Source organism: Malaya genurostris, chromosome 2 (genome assembly GCF_030247185.1).
Source record: "Malaya genurostris strain Urasoe2022 chromosome 2, Malgen_1.1, whole genome shotgun sequence".
Taxonomy (NCBI): domain Eukaryota; kingdom Metazoa; phylum Arthropoda; class Insecta; order Diptera; family Culicidae; genus Malaya; species Malaya genurostris.
The window spans coordinates 201,981,101-201,990,102 of record NC_080571.1 but is presented as its reverse complement, the minus strand read 5'-3'; positions in this window follow the sequence as shown (position 1 = coordinate 201,990,102).

Sequence of the window (9,002 nt, the reverse complement as noted above, 5' to 3'; positions counted from 1 at the left end):
ACGCTATTAGTTTCAACGGGTATTCGAAGACCTCCAAAAAACAGTTATTGAAATAGATGAGGTTTATGGTTAAGTAAAACTGGGTTTTTTAAAGGAACTATAGATACATTTTGCCCACACTTGGCGAGTGGATACCGATAATTTATAAGTTTAAGAGGTCTTAGACTCACAACATAAACCGCTAGGCAGATGTAAAGTTAATATTCTGTAAAGCTTTCACTAAATATGGCAAAAATAAATGAATAAAGTTAACTGAAGTTTCTTTATATTGATTTAAATACAATAAATGTTAGCAAAATTAGTTCAGTATAGTAGAACCTAAATTTTTGTCAATTCATTAGTTCTGATTCATGTTCCTTCTTCACTGGTCCTTCTTTATGAGTTACAACCGTCTGCTGGTACACATGTTCACTAGTGCATTCCCTTCATTATTGCTAGGTAAATCGTGTCAGGTATGCGGACGTGTGTAAATAACATTAGGTATGATTTACTTTTACCATTATTAATTTCTTCAATACCCAAGACCTGAACTCAAGTTGTTGATAAAAACACATCGTTATTGGTTCTGTAGACGGGTGGTGTAAATAACATGCGTCTCCATCTGATGTTATTTTGATGTAGACGCATGGTTTTCCGATGGATTTATTTGTTAAAAGTCTGATGTAAAACCCGTCCTCATTTTTTTTAATCTGAAAGTAATACGCTCTATTATTTTTTATGAAAAACATTTTGAAAAAATCAGAAAAGTTTCCCATAATACCTAAAATTTTAAAATTTTTCGAAAAAAATAAATAAAATGAAATTCAGTAGAACCACCCTAACTACATAAATATGGCAGTTAAAGTGTAAAAGCTTTGGGAAATTCATCTCCAATACAAATCCTATCGAACAGGTGTTTTCAATTTAATTTCTGTTTGGGAGTAGTTTTAATATCAGGAATCAGAACAAATTGGCTCAAATGGCACGTTCCCCTTGATATAATTGTGAACGAATTTAAACATTGCATTTTCAATGTCATCGTAATCGGTCTTGTTCCCTATACAGCTTTGTAATTATTGCTCTATTGTGTATTCCGCCTTATACCGTTAGAATTCTGCAAATTAAACATTGAAAGTTTGCAAAATGCACACAATCAACCTACGATTATCGATATTCGGGAGTGTAGAAAAATCACATCTGTTTTAGTCATATTCACGTCTTCCATTTATGTCTCTCAGTTCGTGCTCGCATATCACCCGACGCAGTCGAAAATCGATAACGGTCGAAACAACAGAAACAAAGACAATACGCCAGTGAACAATAGAGTGTACGGAATGGTCAAATACGATTTAACAAAGCCTGAAACTTGGCCTGCAAGACCGAATTCAATTTGTATAGATTTAAAGCGTTGTAAAGTTAGACCAGCAGCAAATGAAATTGAAATCTTACTTGAAGAACGAATGCATCTAGACGCTAATAATGTAAGTGATATTCAATTCAACAAGGCGTCTAACTGTGTGTACATTATGTTTGAACGTGAAAGCGATGCAATTGCATTCGCTTCGGTTAACAACGAGATGCACAGCGTTGAGTGTGATAACATTAAATACAAAATCCCTGTGCACATGGTGGACAATGCCATAGAAGTACGCGTGCATGATCTCCCCCGCAGGCCACCGATCAGTACGTTCGGGAGAATATGTCGCAGTACGGTGAAATCCTTTCCATCGAAAGGGAAGTATGGCGGAATTGTTTCCCCGGCATCCGGAATGGCGTGTGAGTTGTGCGTATGCAACTACGTAAGGCAATTCCATCTTACATCATTTGTGATCAAGCTGGGACACGTCCGTGTAAAACGTTGATTACCTATAAAAATGAGCTGGTTACATGCCAGTTTTGTGAACAACCTGCACACTACGGTAAACCTTGCATTGAAACTGCGAAAAAGACATCTTCAACCAAAGACAAGGTCAACCGTTCAACAACGAAATCTGAACGCAGTACTCATGTTTCACCATCAAACCAACCAGCAACTGCAACCAATGTACAACAAGGCGCATCTAAAGCAACTAGCAACGAGCTCAAGACTACGAACAACAAGGAAAACGAAACGAAGACGGACACCAACAACAATACAACCGATGAGGCAATGGATGACGAGACGAGCCACAAACAAAGTGCCCCTCAATCCTCGCAGGAGGCAAATGGAAGCTCTTCTCCTCTTAGAAAAAGAGTGACAACGAGATCCACTTCAAAAAATTTGTTATTTAAAAAATAGGCTAATTCGGCCACGTAAAGCTTGTACGGAAATAGGCCTGAATAAAAATATCTTCAATAAAAAAAAAATGTATGTCTCTGACATTAACCACCCGCCTTTTTCATCTTGTAAAACAAAACAAAAACGGTTGAAAAGTTTGGTGTTGAGTTTAATTCCGATCCGATTTGCGATTGAGGAGTAATGGGGTAAAATGTACAGAAAAATAGAAATAAGTGCACTCGATTTTCTCAGAGAACGCAAGACTGAGTCTCACAGCCTTAGATCCACTAAAAAAGAACTTAAGCTCTGCAGCTTGTTATGGAATTAATTCCAAATCCGACTTCCAGTTCCGGAGTAACGTGGTAAAATGTGCAACAACATGGAAAAAGTGCGCTCGATTTACCCGTAGATAACGATGACGGGAACGGTTTTCATATATCTAAACTCCGACTTCTAGTTCTGGACCAACAATTTCATAAGTGTTTGGATCATGAGTGACAATGTAAAAATAAAACAAATTCCATAAAACATGAACAGTGAAACAAGTTCCAGTAAATCTAATTTGCGAAAATTCGCAATTGGTTCGCGATTCCCGAAGTTTTTGTTAAAAGAGATGGATAGATAGAAATCGGTTCTTCTACAAACTTTGATTGAAATAAATTGTTTGTTGATGACCGGCCGATTTTCTTCCTTCAATCTCCGATAGCGGGTATAATATCTGGTTGATCAGATCCAACATTGACTTCTAACGAGTTGATAGCTATTCGGTCCCAAATACAATTCACTTATTCACTTACCATTCTCTTATATCTAATTGCCGAAGCTAATTCTCAATTCGGAATGACTGTTCCTTTATGCACTTATTGGCACCACAGATTAAAAGTTTTACCTCTATGCAAAGCTAGTGGAGTCCCTACGTGTCAATAGACTTCGGTTTAAATTCGAATGATAAGTCTATTCGTTTGTGATTTAATAGAGTCCATCTTCGACACTGAAAACAATAATCCAAAACAGTCAATCAGTACGTAGATTATTCGATTGAGTTGTGTATTCTGTGAGATTTAATTTTCGAAAGTGGAACAGAGTTCTGAAAAACTGATACAACTCCTACACCAGACAAACGTAATAACGGATTCACACAGAAACCGAACAGACCGGATTCGGATCGAGATTTCCTTCCATTACTTTCGCAGTACTCAGCACTTAGATGAATGAAGTTTCTACCAGAAACCCATCGTGGTCCATCATAAAGACAAAGTTATGGCCATTACTTCGCCCAGAAAGTAGTTTTTCAATTTGTTTGCCTTCGGAGGGCAATTAGCTACATTGCATCGGACCGCTTCACAATCGGAAAACCATTCCGGGCTGGCAGGAAGGTTGGGTGGGCCAAATAATAAAAAAACACGGAGACGAACATTTGCAATAAAAGAAAGAACTTCGCCCCCGTTCGATGCGCCATGGTAGTCGGTACCAACACATTGTATGTGTGGCCATTGTAGGTACCATAAATTACAGACCTCCCGTTCTGGTTTGACAGCTCATGAGCACTTCTGGGAATGCGAAGGCGCTTTATGCACGGACAATGAGTTCGACACGGCAGAACTTGTGAAAAGCGATTGCTTTGATGGTTACGGAGGCGAGCAAATCGACGGTTATAATAATGTTGGATCACCAAATTGGTTTGCCCTTTCCGAAGATTTTACGAATTTAAGCCCATGAATGAAGACGGGATGCACGCTGAACCATGACGTAAGAGGGTTGGTCTAGAATCAACTCCTTGTTCGTTCGAGAGTTGCAAGCATTTCCACACACACACATTGGGTATTAGCGAGAACTAAAAACCCAAATACGTTATCATATAATGGGTTTATTCTCCTTCGAAATGTTCAACACCTTGGAAATTATGGTCTTAGATATTGAATTGGTTATTGAAATATATGAGCGATTGTACGATTTGTGCTACGATTAAATTTTCTCAATGCTCAAACTTACGAATGACTTGGAATAGTGCCCTGCTTCCTGAAATACAAACGTAATCAACGTCCTTTTCAGGACCTCAGAAGTAACGTAAAGAACTTATTTAGAATACTATCTTAAACTGTCGCTCTAATTCCGAGAATACAAGCGGAATCTTATTGTTTTGCGTTTATCACCGCAATAATATTTGAGTAAAAGAAACTATCTAAATGCTGTACGGGATTCATTCCCGTCTTTCAAAATAGCCAAATTGTGGAATTCACTACGATATTGAACACTTTTCGAACCTTTATTTGCGATCGTGCGAATTTTTCACTGCAGAAAGTGCGCAAACCCAATCAAACTATTCTAGATTTGCACTAAACTGATGATTTGCAAAGAAAGTAATCTTAATAGTTCTTTAGAGCCATTAGAACGGCTGATTATGTATAATATTCCCCATGGTTCATATTCTTCCAATTTTTTCCAATGCAAACGACCAGTAGCTGAATGGTGCAATCGCTCTTTGTTTGAAGCGAAACTCACACTGTGAATGTCCAACAACAGTTTCGCTTACAGAAGAACTAATTGTTTTTTTTGCGTTTAGACTTGAGGAGCGGAGCCTTATATTCGCCACTGACTGAAGCAACAGTTGAATAATAGCGGGTGTAGTTCACCTGTCTTGGCGTAGGTTTTTCCGAAATCGAAAAAAAAATTGATGTCAAAAGTCTTAGGATTGCATGAAATGTCGAGATTTAGTGTCATCTCGAAAAAAAAATTTTGTTGGAGAGTTGACTTTCTGGGACTTAGAAATAATATCAAAATTTCAAAAAATCTCAGAAAGTCGATTTAAAAAAGATTTTTTTTTGATAACACTAAATCTCGACGTTTCATGTAATTTTAAGATTTTTGGCATCAAAAAAACTTTTCGATTTCGGAAATTTCATGTATGGTGCTTTTTCAAGATTGAAAATTTTCAAACTTTAACCGCTGGGCAGCAGTGTTGCTAATAGAGCGAGAACCCAGTGCACGAACGCTTATGACCACTCCGCGAACGCTTATGAGTCACTCACAAAAAGGTACATTTTAAATACGAGTGGTGTTTTTTTTATGGGTACGATGAGTGAGAGGCAGCAGAAGTAAACACTTACTGCGAGTTTGCTCGCACTATTTAGATTATGCCCGTACTCCAAGAGCGAGTGACAATCAATACGCATCCCGGGTAGGTGTAAATAACAAACAAAGGTCAAAATAATAACAAATTTTACCATCATATCTTGGCTTGATGTTTCTGTGTTGTCAGAGCGATACTTGATATTTTCGTGATATTTCATCAAGGGATCAAGACATTGTATAATATCTGTTCAACATCAAAATTAGTTATAATATCTTATTTCGTTATTGATGAGCTATTTCAATTTCATTAAGTAAATTGACCCCGTAGTTTTATCTTCAAATAAAATACCATTGAATAATATTGCATCAGAATCAGATAAGAGAAATACTTAAGATATTACTCTATTCTAAATGCTAGATTGCTTAATAATTAACAAATTCATCTTCTATAAATATTTTGTTCTTGGTTTGATATTACAATGACAGAATTTTTTATTTTGTTGCTATTTTCTCATGCAAGCTTTGATATGATTTTTGATATTTTAACTCTTATTTCACACTAAATAATGTTAATTTCTACCATTGAGATGTTTGATTTTAATGACAGAATTTGGTATTGGTTTGCAAATCACTTCTACCCGGGATGGAGTGGGAGCACTCCTCCAGTGCGCTAGCAGTATGGCGTACAAGTTGATTTTAATTTTAGTAAATCGAAATGTATGTGAGCATCATGATAGCCGCACGAGTATGCTCCAACTTGACCTCAGCTTATGCTATTAGTATGTAGTCTGATCCTTTTTAAAATAATGTACAGTATTAATTAATTAATTTTCATTTGTAGAAGTAACAGGAGTGAAGGGTTTTGCGCAGCGTTTGAACCAGTCCTTTGCTGAGGAACCATTTAGCTGTGGCAAGCATCCTTCTGCAAAAATCAAACCAATTAAGAAGAATGGTTATCAAAAACAATGTCATTAGTAACTTAATATTCATTCAGTACCTGTTATTCTGAACGCTCGCAGAACGACCGAGATGTTGGCTACAATAGCATTTGGTAGAACGCTCTTCTTGCCACCGGGTTGGTTTGAACGCTTGTTTGTATTCGCTCTAGCCAAGTGCTGCGAACCTGTTACTTCTGTGTATGAAATTCAAGCTAATAGTGTTAATATTTTTGAATCTGTTACACAAATCATTCTTTGATATTGATTTTTATTATTATCATTACTGCTTTTAATCATAGCATGAACGCACTTGATCAGATAGCATATTAGCTCCCCGCGCATCGGACCAAAACCAAATACGCTATAAGAGTACGAGTGGGCGCCAAGTTGTGAGTAAGAGCAAGAGCGCGAGTGGGAGCGAGTGCGAACAGCTTCAGTAAGAGTGTGCACACCGACTAGTAGACCAACGAAAGAGTGAGGCTGAGTTCTTTAGAGCCATTAGAACGGCTGATTTTGTATAATGTTCCCCATGGTCGTCCACTTTTCATTTTCTTTTTCTCCAATGCAAAGGACCAGTAGCTGAATGGCGCAATCGCTCTTTGTTCGAAGCGAAACTCACACTGGAATATGCACAATAGGAGTGCTCGGTGTTTCTTCGCCACTCACAGATGAGCATTGCGATAGCAAAACAAAGAACGAAAATAACCACGGGGAGCACACTCACACGGGAGTTTCAGATGTACTGATGGTACATGAGTGAGAATTATCTGCACAATATAAGCGAGCTTAGCAACACTGCTGGGCTGCCCGATTTAGCTCAAATTTTGAATGAGGACTTTTTTCCAGGTGCTTAAACTTTTGAACAATAGCGCTTTACGAAATTAAAGGTGATCCCAAAACATTGGCACCCTTATATACATTAAAGCGATAAAAAACAACGTGTTTAGTCGATTACGTCACTTATACCATCATATCTCCGGAATCAACTCGGCTGCTCGGCCATCCATGGAAGTTGTCCATCAATGTCAATTTCCCTTTCTGAGCAGCCTAGATAGCCGTGTAGTGTCGGTAGCGGTTTCCCAACTGGCTAAGAATAATGCTACGGTCCACCTGTACCGTTGGTATAAGTCCACTAAACAGGTAAACCGTGTGGCATCCGGCGGAATTATTTTCTACCAAGAATTGATCCACTGGTTTCCTGTTCTATGTCGTAAAAGGCCACAAAAATAGGAACTCCTAAGTCAAGTGTATTTCCGTGCCGGTGCAGAAGGTTAAACAATGCAGTCGTGAACGGAATATCTTGTGGTCTTGTCAGGTTGGATTATCTGTGAATCCTGGCAAAACATCAATAATGCTTTCCACTCATCGTATGATAATCACAGGAGCTCGTCCGTTACAGTTCTTCGGCTCAGAGGTCACTGTGGTTGATCAAGGTAAATACGTCGGAGTTATTCTTTATTCAAAACTGAATTGGTCTACTCACATTGATTGCAGGATTAAAAGAGCTTGCATGGCTTTCGGCCAATGCAGACGAGCTTTTGGAAAATCATGGGGACTAAAATTCAGATACATTCATTGGATCTACACAACTATCGTTAGACCAATTTTTGCATACGGATGTCTTTTATAGTGGCAGAAAGGAGAAGTCGCGACAGTTCAGTCAAAGCTAAATCATCTCCAAAGGATGGTCCGAATGGCGATGACAGGAGCATTCACGACAACTTCTACTGCTGCTCTAGAGGCGCTACTGTGCATTAAACCACTACACGTGTTCCTAAAACAAGAAGCATTATCTTGTGCATACCGTCTTAAGGTTACAGGCCTTTGAAACAGTAACCCTACAGACTATGCTACTAGCCACACTCGCTTGTGGTCTCAAATGGTTACCTGGGATGAGTATTTACTCGCTCCTAGTGACCTAACTCTCACATGCAGGTTTGCTTTCAAAACATTCAATGTGAACTATCCTCTTCGTGAGGAATGGGTGATTGGTTATTTGGAACGACAACTTGATGAACACGAACGGTTCTCTGTTGAATGGTCGTGCTGCTGCTGGTCTCTACTGTCGTGAAATGTGGCTAGAGCAGTCTCATTCACTTGGTAAATACTGTACTGTGTTCGAAGCAGAAATCTGCGCGATTCTGTGTGGAACACAATCAGCACTTCAGCAGAGGACCTGTGGCAAACGAATTTATTTTGGTTCCGACAGTCAGGCAGCTTTAAAAGCACACAGTTCGAATGATTTACGGTCGAATCTAGTGATCGCATGTCGAACTTAAATTGAAGACCTTAGCATCTCAAATGCTGTTTACTTCTTATGGGCAGCCGGCCATTCTGGTATTACTGGAAATGAATGGGCTGGTGAGTTGGCTAGAGCTGGTGCAACGAGTGATTTCGTTGGCCCGGAACCAGCTTTACCACTTTCAACTAGTTGGATAAGGCGCAGGATTCGTTCTTGGGCTGCATCCAAACATGCCACAAAAAGGATATTCTCTCGTTTCTCACCCAATGTGATGATGAGCTATAGTCAGAAGGGTTCATCGTTCTTCCTGGAGTGAATGAATCCTTTCTGTATTCACCTTAAATAGAGTTTAGCAGATTATTTCCCGATTAACAGAGCAGGATTCTATCAAAATTATATATGATCTTGATATTTATATCTCATTATGTTATAAATATGATTCCTAATCAAACATTCAGATTTTATTAAGATTATAGCAAGTCCAGATATTATATTAAGAGCCGTTATATTTCAG